This window comes from Nomascus leucogenys, chromosome 6 (assembly GCF_006542625.1).
Source record: "Nomascus leucogenys isolate Asia chromosome 6, Asia_NLE_v1, whole genome shotgun sequence".
Taxonomy (NCBI): Eukaryota; Metazoa; Chordata; class Mammalia; order Primates; family Hylobatidae; genus Nomascus; species Nomascus leucogenys.
The window spans coordinates 70511843-70531606 of NC_044386.1; the positions used below are offsets into that span (position 1 = coordinate 70511843).

The window sequence follows — 19764 nt, forward strand, 5'->3', positions numbered from 1 at the left end:
CCTAGGGGAGCTGCGGTGGGGAGGCAGCAGGGGGCCTCCCCTGCCGGATAGGGCTTTCGGAGGCCGCGATCCCCGAGAGTTCTTCGCTCTAGGGTCCCCTATTACAGCTGCGCGGGGCCAAGCGAGCAGGGCGCGGCGCGGCGGCCGGGGCAAGGTGCGGAGCCTCGCGTTCACCGGCTCTACCTGCGGGACCAGACCCCTGCAGCTCCCCAGCCAACACGGCCGGGGCACGCCCGGGAATCTGTGTGCTCCCCAGGGCCCGGGGCGTTCGGGGCGCCTCGCCTTCCAGCGCCTGGGTTCCAGCCCCGATCCCGGAGACCGGCCCGGCGGGACGCGGGTCCCGAGTGCACCCTCCTGCCCTGCCGACTGTCCCAGCGCCGGGGCCAAGGGGCGCAGGGCCTCGCGCACGCCCGGCGCGGACGCATCTTTGTCTTCCCTCTCTTCACGGCGCGCGATCTAGCCGGGAATCTTTTCCGGCCTCAGTGTGCCCGGCGCGGGTGAGGCGGAAGCGGCCGGGGCGGGGGCGCAGGCCCGGTAGCCGCAGGCCGGTGCGGGATGCGCCCCGCAGCCGCGCCGCGTGCGCCCAGCAGAGGCGGCCCTGCGTGCCGTACGCTGCGTCCGGGGCGCGCCCGCCGCTATTCGGGAAGCTATTCAGCTTCCCGGGCTCATTAGCAGTCGCGGTGTGCGGCTTGGCGCGGGCTCACAAAGAGCTCGGCCTCGCGGACTGAGCCGGCGGCGGCGGGGCGGGGACGGCGGCGTACCGGGGACGGCGGCGTACCGGGGCAGCCCAGCGCCCTGGCCAGGTAAGCTGGGGAACCTGGGTTGCCTGACTCGCCGGCGGCGGCAGCCTGGGGCCGCCCGGGTCGCCGCGAGGACCGGGACGCGTGGGGGGCGGCGCGGAGGTTGCGGCCCGAGCGCTCCCGAGCGCTGCCCTCCCGACTCAGCGTGGCTGCGGGGCGGCCGCCGCTGGGATCTGGGGGTACAGCCCGGCGGCCCCACTCCTCTCTAACCGGCCTCTTTCCCCTCCCACGACGGGTGGGCGGGCGGGCCGGGGACCAGGCGGCGGCTTTCACATCCCGGGCGTGAGGCACCACGGCAAGGGGCGACCCGGCGCGGGCAAGAGGCGCTGTGTGGCGGGGCTGTCCGCTCGAGTCCTGCTGGGCTGGCCGGGCCGCTTGGCACCGGCATCAAGTCCCCGTGCAGGGCGGCAACTACTGAGTTTGGGGTCGTCTCTGGGTTCGCTGCCCCCGGAGAACCCAAGCCCAGATCTTCGCCCCCTTCCCTTTCCCTTTATAATAAGGCCCAGAGGGAAAAACTTATCAATTCAAAACCCTACACCCCGTTGCCCCTGGGCTGTAGATGCCGGGTTGGTGGCACAGCGCGGATCTGCCCCTCGGCCTGGCCCCTTCCCCATGGCAGGCACTGCCTGGCAAGGCTGCTGGCGGGAGATCTGGCTGCAGATGGTGAAGGAGAACATCGAGGCCCCGGGTCCCCAAGCAGGGGGCCATGGGCCGGGCAGCGGGCCTCGGTGTGCCCAGGCGGGGAGGGGGCGAACTTCCTTTCCCCGAGACCTGCCGAGGACCCCCGTGGAGAGCAGAGCCTTAGAGGGGCTTGCTAGTCTTAACTTCGTATTTACTGGCAGAAGGAAGGCTTAATTTTTCGGATCTATTCAGATACGACCTGGCAGGCACCAGACATCAATCTGTGGTTGAGTGCAGTCAGCTCCTAAATGGGCATGTGGAGGGTGAGGCACCCCGAACTGGGCATCTTACGTCTGGCACTGTTTTTGGGCTAAACTGCCTCTGGTCTCTTCAACCTCCTGTGCCTGTTTCTGTTTTTGGGTTTTTTTTTTTTTTTTTTTTTTTTTCTATTTTCCTTCCTCTTTGAGAAAGGACAGTGGTTTTAGAAATAATGACCTGAGAGCTTTGCAGGTTGAAGTGGGACAAGTTTTCCTAAGGTGCAGGTTGGCAGGTGCCAGGAGCCTGCAGGTGGCTTTTTCTCAGGCCTCTGGGTCAGGGTCCCTCCAGTGAGGTGAGGCAAGGGTTTCTACTGTGTGTGGCCGCTACACAGGGGACAGGATCTGGGTTTCCCAGGCCGGGGCGTCCAGGATGCCCTGCTCTCTGCGCTGATTCCTGGGTGACCGTGGGGGCTGCTTCCCCCTGCAGCCTGGGCTGGAGAGGGTCTCTTGAGCTTAGTATCTGCCGGGCAGGAGGGCCAGGGTGACACGGATGTGGAACGCTGGGGCTCCGGGCAATGTCCAGGGCGTGAGTGGATAAAGCTGGAGCTTGCGGCTGTGCCGGCAGCCCTCCCTCGGTGGGCTCTAGCAGCACTGTCAGGGGGGCCCTTGGAGTGGGCTCCGTGGCTGGGCTGGGACTGGATGATGGCATTAGCGATGGGGCACCGAGTCTTCCCTCTCATTTGTTAGGAAGTGCGGTCTGTGCCCCTCCCTACTGTCGGTCTCCTGGGCTCCTGGGATGGGAGAAGCTGCAGTCTGAGTCCCACGGGGTGTGAGTGTGTGTGAGCAGGAGGGTTGGGTGGGCGCTGGATGGAGGTGAAACTGGTGACCATCAGCTCCTCATTCTCTTCCACCTTGCATGTTTTCTCTGACACCCTAGACCCAAGTTGTGGCCTGCTAGTTAACTTGTTTACATAACCTTTTTAAGTAGTTCTAACCTTTTTTTTTTTTTTTTTCAACAAAATGTTAGTTTTACAGACATAATTGGTGGGGATGGATTGTGAAATGGAGGTGCATAAATACCTAGTTTGCCAACTGAGCTAAGAAATACTGGAGAAAAATAAGAGATAATTGTAAAAGACACTGATCACACCCCTGGAAGCTGAGAGGAGTGATAAGACACCTTGATTTTTCCTAGACAAAACTGCGGAAGTCAGAGGAAAAACAGTTGATGATAAGGTTGGCATCAGGCTGGGCTTTGTTTGGATTGAGTGGCGGTGGCTGCGGTGAGGGCTGTTGGAGTGGGGAGAGTGGGGGCTGAGCCTGGCTTCAGAGACCCCCTCCAGGCCTCAGCTCCTCTCCGACGCTCCTTGCTGTCCTCTGCCAAGCATACCTGCCCCGGTGACTCAACAGGTGTGGGCCTCAGGTGACACCATGGTCTGAAGTCTTGGAGAAACCTTTACTGTCCAGGGGAGGAGAGGACTGGTGGTCGGTGGGGATCGAGGCCCAGCACACATCACTGGGTGGCTTGAATGTCTTCGGCAGAGATCACATGCCCTGCCTTGCAGCCTGGTCCTTAGAGAAACGGAGAGAGTGGAGAGAGCTCTGGGCCTGGGTGGTGGTCCTGGCTGTACCACTCACAGGCTGTGTGCCCTCCCTGCGCAGTCTCAGTTCCTCACCCTTGCCAGGTGGCTGTGAGGACTGGGAACGTGGAGGCACAGGTAGGGTGTAAGGTAGCCACTGACCACCAGGCAGGCCTTCCCGATGTAGGTCAAGTTTGAGAGGGTTGCTCACCAGGAGGCAGCCTGTGTGCCCGGCGGGGGCGGGGGGTGCTCATTGTTCCCTTGGATGGTGGTTGGGCCAAGCGCCCACAGGGAGGCTTCTCTGGCTCCTTCCTTTCCCAGAGTTCTTCCCCACCCCCCTGCCGCCCACCGCCTGGGTTGGGTCCAGCTCGTGTCTCAGAGCAGCCTGCTGGCACAGGCTGAGTCAGCTGTCGTGGGCACCGTCTTTTCTCGCCTCTCCTGAAGCCAATCTTCCCGTCTCTCCCTGTCCAGACACACAAGGGAGCCCCGGGAGGTAGGTGACCTCAAGATCATGCAGCCAGGCTCTCTGCCAGTACGTGGAACCCTACGTACTGGTGGGGTGCCATTGCTGTGTGCATTATAATTTCTGTGCTGGCTGTGAGGTTTCCCAGGTTGGGGGCTGTGGGGTACCCCTGACTCTGCAAGTTGGCCCAGGCCAAGTGTGTCACCATTGTCCAGGCCTTCAGTGGCTTTCCAGTGCTTCCTCCATATCCACGTTACTTGGCTGGATTTTCTCAAGTTCCCCTACTTGCTCCCAAGAATGGCCCCTCTAGGCTGCCCTGGCTCCAGGCAGACAGGTTCACTGCCCACATCTGCCCTGGGTTGTCCCCACCCCATCCCCACCTGTCATCTTGGCCCATGTCCATCCTGGAGATCCCAACTGAATGTGGGCTCTTTCCCTCTTATCCCTTGGTCCTCAGATTTGCCAGGCCACTCTTGCCTCAGGGCCTTTGCACCTACTCTTCCCACCCCGTTGGCGTGAGCCACCCCCAGATGCCCACCTGGCCAGCTCCTTCACTTATTGCCCGCTCCCTGACAGCCCTACATAAATTACCATTACTTCCCCTTCTCTTGTTAACCTTGCTTTGTGTTTCTCCTTAGTACTCACCATTCAGTGTGTTATTTATATACTTGTTTGTTTATTGTCAGTCTCTTACCACTCAATTGTAATAGACTTTGTTCACCTCTGGATCCCCAGTAGCTAGAAAAGTGCCTGGCACACAGTAGAGCCTTAGCGCTATCGTTGGATGAGCGAGTGAATGAGACACGGGAGCATTAGTCTCCCTTGCAGCACATGTCCAGCTCCCTGCGCCGCCTTTCCCCGAGTCCCAGAGCTGGAACCTAGCTGTGTTGACATTTGGATCCTCCTGGCATGTAGCACAGACCCTCACTCAGTGGGCAGTCAGGAAAGAGCTGCAGAGTTGTACAGTGTAACGTCAGTTTCACATAGGCCAGAGGAGAATGTGTTTGGGAAGGTAACCAGCCCAAAGAATGAGCTTTCTGATTCTGCACTGAGATTCCTTTTTGGATTTTCAGTTGTTTGGGTTCTCTGCACCCAGGCGGTCCCTGCTGCGAAAGTCAGCACCGCGTCTCCCTGCAGTCAGCTCGGATGTGGATGCACTTTGGAAGGAGGCACCCCCACGCCCAGATTCCCTTCCCACTCCATCTGGATCTTTCCAAACTTGTCTTGTACCTAATGTCAGACTCTGTCCCAGTGCTCCCAGCCACTCTGCTTTACCTTCCAGAAGCCTCCGCCTGCCTGACTCTCTCTTGCTTGTGTCCTGGCCTGGTTGGAGGAGATGCTTTGGTTTTTTGAGAAAGGGACTTGGAGGTTGGAAAAGAGGATGGGATTTGGAGTAACAAGAGCTCAGTTCCAGCCTGGCCCTGCCACGAATCCCTGGGGCCCAGGACCAGTCACCTGGCTTGAGAGTCTTTCTCAGCATCTGCAATACGCGCATGAGGCCTCTTGCCTGTGGTTGTTTTGAGGCACAAATGAGATGCGATATTCAACTGATGCAAGATATTTTATGACAGCAAATCATTTGGTGTGGCCACGTAGCCTCGGGCCTGTGCGGCTTCTCTTACTGTCCTGAGAGTTTTAAGGGTCAGGTTTGTGAGTTACAGCTATGGCCTAGTGAGAGAATGCAGAGGAGGCACGTCATAAACTCTAAGGGGCTGTTTTAATGTAAGGTGCTATGTCTGTTGTTTTGTGTTTCAAGGATCAAAATTAAGAGAAAAAAATATGTGGTTGACCTTCCTACATTGAGTGACTGAAAATATTTTCATCTCTAGTTTTCTGGAAATGGAAACACTCCAACATTTGAAGATGGTTTTGATGGCGAAACCACTGGAATGAAATGCACATCATCGGGCAATTCTGTGTGTTGAGTTCCATCCCTCTTTGTTTGTCATTTTAAATAATTTCCCGACAAATCCAGAAGGCAGGTCTTGTCTTAACTTCGAAACGAGGAGGCTGGGGACAGGTAGCTGAGCTGTGGGTTGCCTAAGAGCACTCTGCTGTGACGGGGCAGTGCTGGCCTTTGAGCCTGAGCTGGAGAGAGTGTGAGGTCTGTGTTTTCTCCCTGTCTCCTACTGGGGCCCATTTTGTATCAGATTTGTTTTTAACGGGGTGGGCGTGACTAGGACTCATGACCAGTGGTGGGCATGTACAGGGGCTAATTTTCAACACGTGCTGAGAGACTGATGGCTGGCATTGGAGAGTCATGGAAATGCCACAGATGACGTGGGCCCTTCACAGGGATGGGGAAGGGGTCTGGGAGCTTGCCCTCCAGGAAGGTGGCTGACATGGTTGGTAAGACACGCAGGTGTTTTCCGTTGTGCACTTGAAGCCAACATGGATTCTTAGCACTTCTTGTCCCTAGATTCAACTGTGCAGAGAGACGCTTGGTTCTGAAACTCTCAGGCAAGGACAGTTCTGAGGAAATTCTCATTAGTAAATAGTGAGTTGGAGAACACTATTGATATTTGGCATTTTCAGTTGAGATATATATGTACAGTCATGCGTCACATGACAATGTTTTGGTTAATGATAGCATATATGACAGAGGTCCCATAAGATTATTATGGAGCTGAAAAATTCCTATTGCTTAGTGACATTGTCGTAAAGTTGTAGTGCAGTTACTTTGTTTTTTTAAAAAATTTAATGTAGCCTAAGTGTACAATATTTATGAAGTCAACACTAGTGTACAGTTGGACTCACCCAGAGAAATTTCCCGTCTTGCAAGCTCCATTCATGCTTAGTGCCCTAGATGGGGTACTGTGTTTTATGTATATATATATATATATATATATAGAGAGAGAGAGAGAGAGAGAGAGAGAGAGAGAGACGGAGTCTCGCCCTGTCACCCAGGCTGGAGTGCAGTGGCGCAATCTCAGCTCACTGCAAGCTCTGCCTCACAGGTTCACGCCATTCTCCTGCCTCAGCCTACAGAGTAGCTGGTACTACAGGCACCTGCCACCACGCCTGGCTAATTTTTTTGTATTTTTAGTAGAGACAGGGTTTCACCGTGTTAGCCAAAATGGTCTCGACCTCCTGACTTCGTGATCCGCCCGCCTCGGCCTCCCAAAGTGCTGGTATTACAGGCTTCAGCCACCACGCCCGGCCCATGTTTTATCTTTTATACCATATTTTTACTGTGCCTTTTCTATGTTTAGATACATACTTGTGTTACAATTGCCCACAGTATTCAGCACAGTAACATGCTGCCCAGGTGTGTAGCCTGGGAGCAATGGCCTGTAACCTATAGCGAAGGTGTGGAGTAGGTTTGTATAAAGTATGCTCTATGATGTTTGCACAATGATGAAATTGCCTAATGACAAATTTCTCAACACATCCCTGTCATTAAGCGATGCATATCTGTGTGTATGTGTGCGTGTGTGTGTGTGTGCGTGTGTGTGTGTATGTGTACGTATATATGTGTATATATACACATATATAATTTTTTTTATTTGGCTGGTTTTACATTCCTGGAATTGACTCTCCAGCAGGGCAGCTGTAAATATGAATTCCTCTGAACTGTTGTATGCATTGTTAATTTAGTAAAGTACAGTTTATGGTTTCCCACAGTTGGTTTAATTGTCAACTGTCTTGGAAAAATCCATTGTTTCAAAAACAGGAAAACCACTAATTGAGTGAACGCGTGCATTTAGGGATGATGGATTTCTCAGGTCTCTCTGGAAGCAAGTGTGTGCCTTGTGCAAATAAAACATCGTTTCTGTTTCTCAGTCTTTTGGTGTAATAAGTGAGCCATGTGCTCTAGCATCTGTCTGGATTATCAGGAGCTGGTGGCAGCCGTCACGAGTGTGGTGCAGTGGGGCCAGGCGTGTGTTAGGAATTGGAAGCTCTGGGAAGCCAGGCTCTGCCTCCACACATGAGCCAGCTGTAGAGCGTCACTGCTCAGAGTTTGTCTTGACTCATCCCAAGAAGGGCATGTGGAGATCTGTGTCCCATTCCTCACCAGCCACTGAGTTACTGTGGATGGAGGAGATGAGATGTGTGCAACTGTTCTGCTGTAGCAAAGCACTCAGTCAGTGCAGTCACCAGGGTTAGGGTGTGTGTGTGTTTTACCAACTTGTCTGCTGGGTTTCAGACACCTGGCCCTACCTCCAGCCTCTAACTGATTCTGGCTAGTACGCGTGAAAGCTGTCAGCTGAGCGATGAATGGACCGATTTTGGCCACAGGTCCCTGCACTTCCCACCTGGCCTACTGCTATATTCTGAGCCCCTGAGGAAGGACTGAGTGGGTCACATTGATGGCTGATTGTCTCGGGAATGGCATTGGGTGAAGTCAAGGTTTTCCTGACCCACAGCTCCTACTGGAAGTGCCTTTCTTTTGTGCATGTATTGTGAAGATTCTGCCTGTGAACTTTCTCTACTCTTTGAGTCCTAAGGTTCAGGTACCTGGAGAGGAGCATATCATCGTTTTGCAGGTTGGATGTGCGGTTGTTGGGGAAGACGTCTTTGTGCTGTCTTGGGTTGGAAGCTCTGAGAGCAGAAGCCCCTCCAGACCAAGAACTCCTGATTGTGTCTTTCCCTTGGGCTTTCGCAGATTTCAGCTTCTAAATTAATTGCATTTTATTAAGTAATGGTTTTCTTCTTGATCACAGGCGTGCCTGTGCTTAATCAGCACTGAGGACTGGTGCTACTTCAGCTGATTTGATACACCCAGAGGCAGCCTCATCTCCAACTTGTCTTGACTTCGTCTGGGGAGCTGCCGTGGGGGACCCCTGGACTGGCAGCATTCCCACCCCTCACTTTGGCAACTCTGGCCTAACTCCTTGTATGTGTTGCTCCTTTTATCTGTCACGTAGGGTGGCTTAATCTAATAGTGGAAACAAAGGGGTGCGGGACACTAACGTGGTAGGTCTCACCTTGCCCATCATTCACCTCTCAGTCCTTTGACTCTCAGGGACTCTGCAGTGGTAGAACCGGGGGCAGGTACCCTTCACTTTTCTTACCCCCGAGTCCCTTTGCCTGGAGCTCTGTCCATCCATCCACCCATCTACTCAGTAGGTATTTTCTGAGCAGCTACTGTATTCCAGCTTTCTTGTTCCCAGTTTAGAGCTGGGTGGGATCAGGAGGGAGGACATGGAGGGGGCTGCTGGAGAATGTGCAGTGGCATCAGAGCCCCATTCTGGCCCTGGGTCCAAGGCCCTCCTAGAGAGGCACAGTCTGGCAGATGTGAGAGCCCCATGGTAGGTTGGGGTGGATCATGGACCCCATCCTATAAGAGTGGGTGGGTTTACCCCTTCAGAGCCCAGGCCAGAAGAGCCCTCCAGGCAGAAGGGCCAGCCTGGAGTGGGGCACCCTGGGCACAGGGAGGACTATGTGGTTTGTGTAGGTCAGAGCTGGAGATGGGGGTTGGAGGGCAGTTGCTGACGATTAGGAGCTTGGTGGCCCTAGAGAGTCCTTGCTGTGGGTTGGGAGTGAAGCAGATGGGCCAATAACAATGCATAGTTTACCAAGCAAACTCTAGGAGAGTGATTTCTGCAGCTGGCTTCCCTAGCGGACAGGTCAGAGCGTGGGAGAAGGACGCCGTCAGGGGCATGTTCAGGGGTGCATCTAGAAGCGAGGGGAGGGTGCGGGGAGGTGCTGGTGGAAGATGCACTGCATGGGGTGGGAAGGGGCTCAGTGAGGACGCAGGAGGGTGGCGGGGGCAGGTGTCTGGCCAAGGCAGCTCCTGCGTCATTGGGGGGCTCCAGAGCCCGCTCCCTACTGTGTTCTGTAGGAGGCGGCGGCTGCTGCCAAGTCCCAGCCTTGCTAGTGAGGACGTTTAATTTTACCCTTTAGAGATTTACAGGATTTCTAGATTAACTTGCCCCTGTTTTTCTACAAGAACGACAAAATCCACGACAAACCGTTCATCACATTATTAACTTGCTCACCCAGCCTTGACCTGTGCAGCTCCGCCAACTTACCCTGGGCACACAGGGAGGCCTGGGTCCTGCAGGCAGCTCCAGTGTGCAGGGTTGCAGGTGACAGCGCAGGTGTGGCCTCCCTGCTGCTGGCCCCCGGTGGCTGGCCTCAGCCTGGCTGGGCATGCAGGCTGTCCTTACGGGGCTCCCAGTAACTTTCTGGCCCTGCGTCAGGAGAGGGGCCTGCAGAGGGCTTGGGAAAGGGAGCGGGAGCGTCAGTGCTGCAGGATGATGGGCTCCAGAGGCCTCTGCAGCAGGGGTGGTCTGGGGAGACATTTGAGTGCCTCCTGTCCATGGCCTCTATATGCCAGGGCACCTGCAGCTTGGGCCCTCTTCCCCTTTCAGGTGGAGGGAGCTGTTCATCCTCTGGGGGCTGCTGGGCCAGAAATATCTCTTACCTGATCATGTCAGGCATCAGAGGTTCCTGTTTCATGGGTAAGTTGTTGTATGTTTTGGGGCTGCAGTCAGTCTGTTTTTGTCACTGTCATGACATGGGGGTGGGGGACAGTATTCCCTCCCACGAGGCCCATGTCCACCTCATTATCCCTGTCTGCTGGGACTGTGCTGGACACTGGCTGAGGCTGCCTTTGTTACTTTCATGCGCCATAACTGGAAAGGCCTGCTGCTTGTTAGGATCCTTAGAATTCTGATTTGAAGGCAGGGTGTGGTGGTTCATGCGGTAATCCCAGCACTTTGGGAAGCCGAGGAGGGAGGCTCGCTTAAGCCCTGGAGTTTGAGACCAGCCTGGGTAACGTAAGGAGACCCCATCTCTACAAAAAATAGAAAAGTTAGCCGGATGTGGTGGCTCACACGTGTGGTCCTAGCTACTTGGGAGGCTGAGGTGGGAGGATCGCTTAAGCCCAGGAAGTTGAGGCTGCAGTGAGCTGTGACTGTGCCACTCTGCTCCAACCTGGGTGACCGTGAGAACCTGTCTCAAAAAAAATACCTGATTTGAAGGAGAGAGAGCTCTATTTGATGCGGGGGTTGGGGGTGGAAAGCACCTTTGTGAGTAGATCTTTCTATCATCTTGATGGTTTTAATCAGATATCTAATATTATGTTAGTAGTTCACGTCAACTGATGTCCCAAACCCATTCCTCTTCTCTTCTCTTCTCTTCTCTTCTCTTCTCTTCTCTTCTCTTCTCTTCTCTTCGAGACAGAGTCTCATTCTGTCGCCCAGACTGGAGTGCAGTAGTGCGATCTCAGCTCACTGCAAGCTCTGCCTCCTGGGTTCACGCCATTCTCCTGCCTCAGCCTCCCCAGCAGCTGGGACTATAGGCGCCCGCCACCACCCCCGGCTAATTTTTTGTATTTTTAGTAGAGACAGGGTTTCACCGTGTTAGCCAGGATGGTCTCGATCTCCTGACCTCATGATCCGCCCACCTTGGCCTCCCAAAGTGCTGGGATTACAGGCGTGAGCCACTGCGCCTGGCCTCTTTCTTTATTGTGATGTAAGGAAACCAAACTCTGGTGTATTTAATGCGTTGTGTTTCACAGCAGGGATCACTGCCTGGCTCGCCTGTTATGGTGTGGGGGCAGTGCCTGATTATGGAGATGGGCTATCATTGTGCTGACTGGGTCAGCAGTGGATGCTCCCAAAAAGTCCCATAAAACCCATCTCTATTTGTAGAAATCCAAATAGAGTTTACTTTCTAGTGGCCACCCTTTTAAGTACAGTGAGATTTAGTTTCAAGGAAGTAACTGGAGTTATAATACATTAATTTGGGACTGATTTTTGTCCCACCCATCCAGTCCCTGACAGTGGTCCCCAAACTCTTAATCATGTTCCTTATTGGAACCTTCCAGGCTGGCATAGGCTTAGAGTCCATTATGGGTGTTCAAGGTCCAGAATTCATGTCACCTGATTGCTTGAACACAACTGGACCTCACGTCTCCGGCCCTGACACCAGAAACTAGGCCTCCATCTGCCAGTGTCTTAGGGGAATCTATTTTAACAAATGACTCATCTTAAAATAATGCACTATGTAATCAACATGAAAATGAGAGAACACCCAGTAGGAAAATGGCAAAAGACACGACACACACACACACACACACACACACACACACACGTCCACTAAAGAGATGAAAAAGTACTCCACTCCATTAGTCATCAGGGAGATGCAAAATGAATTGTAAATGGGACACCATTCCACACCCACCAGAATGGCTAACATCAAAAGAGCAGAAAAAGCTGGGTGCAGTGGCTCAATGCTTATAATCCCAGCACTTTGGGAAGCTGAGGCGGGTGGATCACCTGAGGCCAGGAGTTTGAGACCAACCTGACCAACATGGTGAAACCCTTTCTCTACTAAAAATACAAAATAATTAGGTGGGCGTGGTGGCGGGCACCTGTAACCCCAGCTACTCGGGAGGCTGAGGTGGCAGAATCACCTGAACCTGGGAGGTGGAGGTTGCAGTGAGCCGAGATTGTGCCACTGCACTCCAGCCTGGGCAACAGAGCGAGATTCCGTCTCAAAAAAAAAAAAAAAGAAAAAGAGCAGAAAATAGCAGGTGTCGGTGAGGATGTGGAACAAATGGACCTCTGATTGTTGGTCAGAGTAGACATTTGTACAACTGCTTTGGGAAGCTTTTTTGTAGAATTAACTAAAGCTAAGCATACATATACTCTATGACCAGCAGTCTCAATCCAAATGAAATGGAGTAAAATGGGCATATGGGCATTAGTGGCCTTCAAATGACATCAGGTTCTAATCTCTGAAACCTCTGAATGTTACTTTATACCGTAGTAGTTTTAAAGATGTGTTTAAGGATTTTGAAATGAAGAGATTGTCTTGAATTATCTGGGTGCGCCCTAAATGCCATCCTCAAGGATCGTATAGGAAAGAGGCAGAGAGAGATGTGACCAAGGAGGCAGAAATTGGAGTGATGCAGCCACAGCTCAGGGAGCACCGGCAACCAGGAGAAACTGGACAGGGCCAGGGAAAGGATTCTCCCCTGGTGCCTCTGGAGGGAATGTGGCCTTGCCAACAGCTTGATTTCAGCCCAGTGAAACTGCATGCAGACTTCTAGCCTCCAGAACTGTGAGAGAAGAAATGTGTTTTCAGCTACCCAGTTTTGTGGTCATTTGTCACAGCAACCGTTGGAAATGGATACAGCCATCAAGAGACACACAAAAGTGTCCACAGCAGCGTGATGGTAACTGCCAAAGTGCAAATAAACCAGATGGCCATCAGCAGCAGAATAGATCAGTACCCCGAGGGTCTTCTTACAGGGCACACTGTACGGCAGGCCAAGAATGAGCACTCTGCAAGTGTGGCAGCTGTGTGAATGGGGTTTGCCACGTAATGTTGAGCAAAAAACCCCAGATGCTAGAGTGCGTACTGCATGATTCTGTGTCTGGGAAGGGCAACAGACAACTGTCATGTGTGGAAATCAGGTTGCCCTCGGGAGACGGTACTTAGAGGAGGCCCAGGGGGAGGGAAGCGCAGCTTTTGGAGGTGCTGATGATGTCCCCTTTCTCCATCTCGGTTTGCATGGGAAGGTTCCATTTATGCTATGGAACTTTTCTGTATGTATATATTTCAAGAAAAAGTATAAAAACAGAGCAGTTCATGATCTTGGAGTTTTCAAGGTGAAATTTGAATGGAATGAGTCATGGCTTCTTTTACTGCTAGAACAATACTATCAAAATTGAGATTATACTTAATGTGAGATAATTAGATTTTGCCATTACAACAAATGCTACTAAATATTTAGATGCACACTATATTTTCTAAGTGAGATCAGGGTATGTAAACCCGAGTAGGACGCTAAGATCTATATAGATTTAATTGGTGTGGATAAGTTATCTGCAGGAAATGTATTTTTATTTCTGCATATAAAAGAAGCTGTGCTTTTAAAGAAAACTAGACACAAGTAAGCAAATGTTTAAGTATCAAACGTTATGTGGTTGCAGTTGAGTGGGAAACCAAAGAGCTTTAAGAAGAGTAGTCGGGGGGAGATGCGGCATGTGGAGAACTCCTCGGGGGCAGCCCCATGTCCTTGCAGCCCAGAAGTTGTGGGTGGAGGTTCTATGGCACCACCTGGCTACTTGCCTCCCCAGGCAAGGGCCCAACCCCTCAGGTCTCCAGAGGCGCCCCCTCTCCTTTGCCCACGTCTCTCCCCCCCTGCCTTCCCTGCCTCATCCACCTCTGAACTTCTCATCCCTCTGGTCTCTACTTTGCCCCTTCCCGGTTGCCCCCAGAGCTCTTGTTCTGGCTGTGAGCCCACCAGGATAGGGCCATGTCGCTGACTTCAGAGGAGAGAGACTCTTTGTCCAACGACTGTTGACCTCGTAACCGCTCAGCTTCATGGGCCACAGTGTGCTTGAGTGAGCACAGCTGTGGCGTGGGTTCACCTAAGGCTTCGTGGAAGCCGTGTTGCGTTGCAGCCGGTTGGAGGCTTCCTTATGCTCAGGGCGTCGTGTGTGCCCAGCCTTGCTCTGCACAGCTCATCTGTGCATGTGAGCTCACTTCCTCCTCAGCCTCCCACGGAGGCACTGGGAGACTTTGGACTGGACACGCGTGCAGGCCTGCTCTTGGCATTCCTGCAATCGTGCTATCTGCGGGCTGTTTCCGATTCACAGGGCAAAGGGTGTAGAAATGCAGAATGAGCGTGTAGGGACCTTCATGGTTGCCTCTGTGTGTTGGGTCGGATAATAAAGTGAGGAATGTCTTTAAAAAAAATTCATTTAGGTAGTAATTTAGTTTTATTTTATTTTGCAAAAGTAGAGATCTGTAATATACTAGGAAAAAACCAGTCTTTCCCCCAAGATGGTTTGTGACACAGTGGTGTGAAGTGTGGGAGGGTGTCGGGAGAGATGAGGAGGAGGCAGGGCAGGGGTGGAGGTCAGAGAGCAGGAGGTGAGGGACCCCTGGGGGAGAGGACTTCAATGTTGTGTCAGTTCCTTTCTAGGTGAGGAGTTGGAACCCCAGACAGGGGGACTGGGCCGTGGTCACAGGCGGCAGAAGCAGAGCCTTTGTTTGCACCAGACCCTGACGCTGTGCCCCGTGGGTCCTACCAGCCCTCCTTCCCGGCCTCCTCCGGCTGGACTCAGGCTTCTTCAGGCTCATCAGACCGGAACAGCCTGGCAGTGTGGCTGTGTGGGAATGGGTGACAGGTGCCGTTCTCCCCAGTGCAAATCACTAATGCTGGGCACCATGCATCAGCGTCGTGGTGATGGCAGCATCGGGTGGATCTTCAGGGAATGTCGCGTGTGCCCTCTCAGGGGCTCTGAGGGTCCCACATGACAGAGACCAGCATCCACTGCCCTGGCCACTCACTCAGGTCACTTTATGCTTGGTGACACATCGTAGTTGCTCAAACTGAAGCCTCCCTGTGGCTTCGTCATCTTCTTTCCAGCCAAGGGAGCTGTCCTGACAGACTCTCCCCATCACCTTGGCATTTTACTACTGCAGTGTGTTTGGTGACATTTGTAAATGTGATTTTTTTTGCTGTGCCCTTTGTTGCTGTGGCTGCTTCTACAAATGTGAGGATGAGCCATCGGGGGCCGCTTCCCGGCGTTTTGAGCCCTTTAGCCTGGGCGGCGGCCCTGTGTGTCCTGTTTCCCTGTCAGGATGTCCTGTCCCATTTGTAGCCTCTTCACCCTGCAGGGACTTCTCTTGTGTCTCTGTCCTGTGGCTGACTGACTGCCTGGCAGAGAAGCAGGCACTCACTCGTTTACACACCCCCCCCTCACCCAGGTCCTCCTTGTAATATGTATTGTAAATTGTATATTTACAACTTACCCTCGTCCACACGCATGCAGCCCACTGCCCTACCCCTGGCTGGGGCTGACCCCTGGATCCCAGCACCTGGCACAGCATCTGGAACTCGGTAGCTGCTCCAGGAAAGTGGTCAAATGGTTTCAACAACTCCACACCCCGTCCCATGTCAGAGAGACTAGAGTACCAAGCCCAGCACTGCTCCGGTGGTCATTCCCAGGGATGTGCATGAAGCAAGCTGGTGTCATGTGATGCGGTCATTCTAGGACCTCAGAGAGATTTTGTGTCTCAGAGAGATTTTGTGTCTCCAGCCATACTGCAGGCACACTTGGCTCTGTCCTGGTGCTTGGGTAGCACAATGGCTTCATCAGCCATCACTGTGGCCTGAGGATCTGAAAGGGTGTCTGAGGAGTGGGCCTGGTGGTGCTGCCCCTACCCCCATCCCCCATCCAGCTCTGGGGTTTGGGGTTGTCTGAGCCCCGCCCCACCCTCCCAGACCCAGTGGGAGACAGCCTGGCATGGCGGGTCCCTGTGGCTTGGGCCAGGCTCTCTCCATGGTCTCCCGGCTGGCATTTGCACTATGGAAAGCCTTTCTTCCTATGGGCCTGTCCTTGCCTTCAGCACAGCTGGGATTTGGGGTGGGTTTTCAGTATGTGGTGCTGTGTGTAGTTCAGAAGCACAGACGCATGACTTCTCTGTGCCCTGCATGCTTGCCAGCTGCATCTCCCGCGTTCTTGTTTGGGGGGTGGCGCTTTGTTTATTGCACCTGCAGGAGGGTTGAGTGGTCCTGGATGCAGCCCCTTCTCATCTCCCTGTGCCGTGGCCACACCCCTGACTGTTTTTGCCCTGGATGATTGATGTGGGAGCTGGACTGGCCAGAGACTCTCCCTGCCCATGTTGGCCTGTGGACTGCTGCCTGGCCACCCTGCGGGGTTGGGGACATCTCAGGAGTGAGCATTCCAGTGTTTGCAGTGCCGAGGGCATCATGCTGGATTCTGGCACATGCACAAACCAGCATCGGGAAGCCTGGACCCTACTCTCGGGGAGCTTTTGATGTGTGTGTGTGTGTGTGTGTGTGTGTGTGTGTGTGTGTGTGTGTACGTTGGGGGTCTGGGGTGGAGGAGGGGAAGAATAAAGGGCCAGATGGGGCTCCAGCAAGGTGTGGCAATGGGGGGAAGATTCAGGCCTGAGTGAAGCAGGCATCACAGATGGGGCTCATAAAAACCTGAAGGTAAAGGGGGGTACACTTCCATCCTCACTCCTCTAATGTGGGCTGCACACAGTGACTTCTGTCCACAGAGCCCAGTGCAGAAAGGGGAAGCGGAAACCCAACACACACCGCCTTAGCCTGGGGGCCACAGTTGGCACCAACAGCAAGTCATGTGGGTGGCATGTGCCCTGGGTGCCGTGGAGGGAGGAGGGCACTTTCCTTCTGTATCCGTCCTCCCCCAAATCCGTTATCACTACATAATTATGAGGAAAACTCCAGAGAAACTCCAGTTGAGGCACATTCTACAAAATACCTTGCCAATGCTCTCCAAAATACCAAGTCCACCAAAACTAAGGACACTCTGAGATGCTGTCACAGCCAAGAGGAGGGCCCTCTTCCCCTTTCAGGTGGAGGGAGCCTGAGGAGATGCGACAGCTGAACATGATGTGCTGTCCTGCAGGGGGTCCCGGAGCAGAAAGAGGGCGCTAGGGAGAAGCTATGGAAATGCCAATGAAGTATGGACTTTAGTTAATAGTAGTGGATCGAGATTCATTAATTGTGATTCATATGCTGTGCTGATGTATGGCGATGTTAATAATCGTGGAAGGTGGCTGTAGGCACATGAGAACTCTGTGAAGTCTGCTCAGTTTTTCTGTAAGTCTAGAACTGTTCTAAAAATGAAGTCTGTTAAAGACTGTTGGAGGGCAGATTGTGTCCCTCCACCATGTCCCTGGTGGTGGGACCTTGGCTCCAAACCTCACAGTTTCCCCATCTGTCTCAGGACCCTCAGCTTTGTCATCCTTTTCGGTCCCTCTTTACTGTTCCCATGAAAACTGGGGGGCGCAAGCTCATGTTAGTATTTAGAATGTGTATGTTTTAGTGCCCCAAGCTTCTGGGTGCTTGAAAATGACCGGTTTCTCAGATGCAGCCTGCCTGGGTGCTGGGGGCCATCCCTGGGAGAGAGAGAAGCCCAGTGACTTGAGCATGGAAGATTTTGAAAACAAAACATCAAAGCCTGGTTTGCTGACATCCTATGGCCCAGTTCACTTTCTGGGGTGCCGGCCAGGTTCCATGGGTCTGGTGACGCCGGCAGCAGTGTCCCTGGCCTCTGGCTTTATCTTATGTTCACTAGAAAAGAAGAATATGTCCTGTGATGCTCAATCCCCAGGTCAGCCCCTGGGCTTACTTATAGTCAGTGACAGAGGCCATGTTTTTTTGGGGGGTGATATTGGTCACGATAGACGATGGTGACCAAAGCTGTTGTAAGTGTGGTTGACTGTCCAGTGAGGAGGCAAAAGAGAGCCAACATCTTCATGAACTGGGCTGGCACCTGAGCATTTATGGCCACGGCATAGCTGAGTAGCTGGTCGATCCACTTTGTTCCTGCAGAAAGGGTGGCCTGCTGGGGACACAGAAAAACAGCCCTGGCCACTGAAGTGGCCATTTCAGCTTCAACTTACATAAGCATCAGCGCCTGTATTTGTGGTGGAGGCCCAGGATGAAGTGAAATATTGCCCAGGGAGGGCAGAGCTGCTGTCCTGTAAATGGGCGGGGACCCCGTGGTCTCGTGGAGTCAGCAGGGACAGCTGCGGTTTAGTGGAGAGTCAGAGGGGCCTTCCTGGGACCCCACTGGCTCCCTGCAGTCCGGCTTGCCGCTGGCAATGACATCTACTTTGCAAGATGATGTGAGTCATGACTGAGCCGGGACCTGGCACAGGGGAGGTGCTGGGTGAGGGACAGGCAGTGCTGCGTGGTGGGCCGGTGGTGGGAAGGACCCCTCTGGAAGGCAGAAGACCTACACTGCCAGGGCCCTGGGCAAGTCACAGCCTCTTCACTTGTCCCCGAGGAGGGACAAGGACAAGTCAGAGGAAGTGATTCCTATGGGTCTTACCACTCATCCGGATTTTGTGACAAAATTAGGTTGAACCATATGAAACTGTTATTTCTGTATGTCAAAAAGTGATCCAATATAGGCAACTTCATATGCCTCAACTCAGCAGTTTAGCATTACAGCGATTTTTGGCAAGAGAGAACACTTTTATTTAAAAAACATTATTTTTAGTTATCACATATGAATTCATTCATTGTATTGGAAAATAGAGATAGCAGAAAGTGAAAGGAAGAAGCTTTGAGATGCCAGACTCCACCTGCCAGGGGCCCTCCTGTTGTTCGCCCATGATTCCTCCCTGTGCCTGGGCACCCAGGCTGCCAGCATTCCTTCTCCTGGACGGTATATGAGGAGTCCTTTCCACAATCATGGACGGTTTCTTCCACACCCAGCCATACGAGTTTGTACTTTCTGGAGCTGGACCCCAGGGTTGGACATTGAATTTGTTTAGAATGTTTTTCTGCTATGAATGAATGCTGTAATAAATATCCTTGTAGTTGTGTTTCTTGTTTTTTATTGGCAGATATTCATGATCCTTTATGATAAATTTACAAGAGTAGAATTGCTGGGCAAAAGTTAAGGCTTTTGATTGACATCCGGAAAGGTTTTATTGCCCACTGACAGTGAGAGGGAAGGGTTGCCCTCCCCTCTTTTTCCCTCTTCCCTTCCTCCTCACACCCATTTGATGGTACACCATTGAGCAGCATCCAGCAAACAGTGTTGGCGGCCCCCCTTGGTATCTGCAGCACGCAGACTCCCTGTGTCCAGCAAACAGCGTTGCAGCACCCCTCAGTGTCTGCAGCATGCAGACTCCCTGTGACCCAGCTTCCTAGGCTGGCTGGTGGTGTTCGGAGAGGAAATCAAGAACGTGTGGGGAAGCCCATGGATAATTTCAGAGATTTCCCATGACACACGAGGCAGTGGGAGTGGGGCTGGAGAGAGACTGTTAGTTACTCCGGGGAGAGAGGCCTTTTCTGATTGTCCTGCTCATCAGCACACTGAGGGGCTGGGCCGCTGACCTGATGGGCTGGGGACCAGAGCCTTGGCTCATGTGCAGTTGTTTCTTTTAAACATGTCTTATTTTGCTGGTGATCTGGCAAGTAGGTTGAAACCAAGCCCTCCCCCAGTTGCTCAACCGCCTGGGACTGCACAGGTGCCTGGAAGTCTAATGGCTGGCAGGCTGCCTTTTGAAGCTTGGCCTGGTGTCCCAGAGCTGTTGGTTGCCCCAGGAATCCAAGGAAAAGCTGC

General features: G+C 53.1%; 1 protein-coding gene across 4 annotated transcripts in view; it reads left to right on the forward strand.

Moving 5' to 3' along the window:
• The first annotated feature begins 481 nt into the window (after positions 1–481).
• Positions 482–19764, forward strand: part of APBA2 (amyloid beta precursor protein binding family A member 2) — a 229211-nt gene continuing 209928 nt past the window's right edge. For 3 of the 4 annotated variants that reach the window (XM_030814399.1, XM_030814402.1, XM_030814403.1), the window contains exon 1: positions 482–803. The gene's annotated coding sequence lies outside the window, so the exon portion shown is untranslated. The remainder of the gene's footprint in view (positions 804–19764) is intronic. The other variant, XM_030814400.1, reaches the window with a different exon arrangement.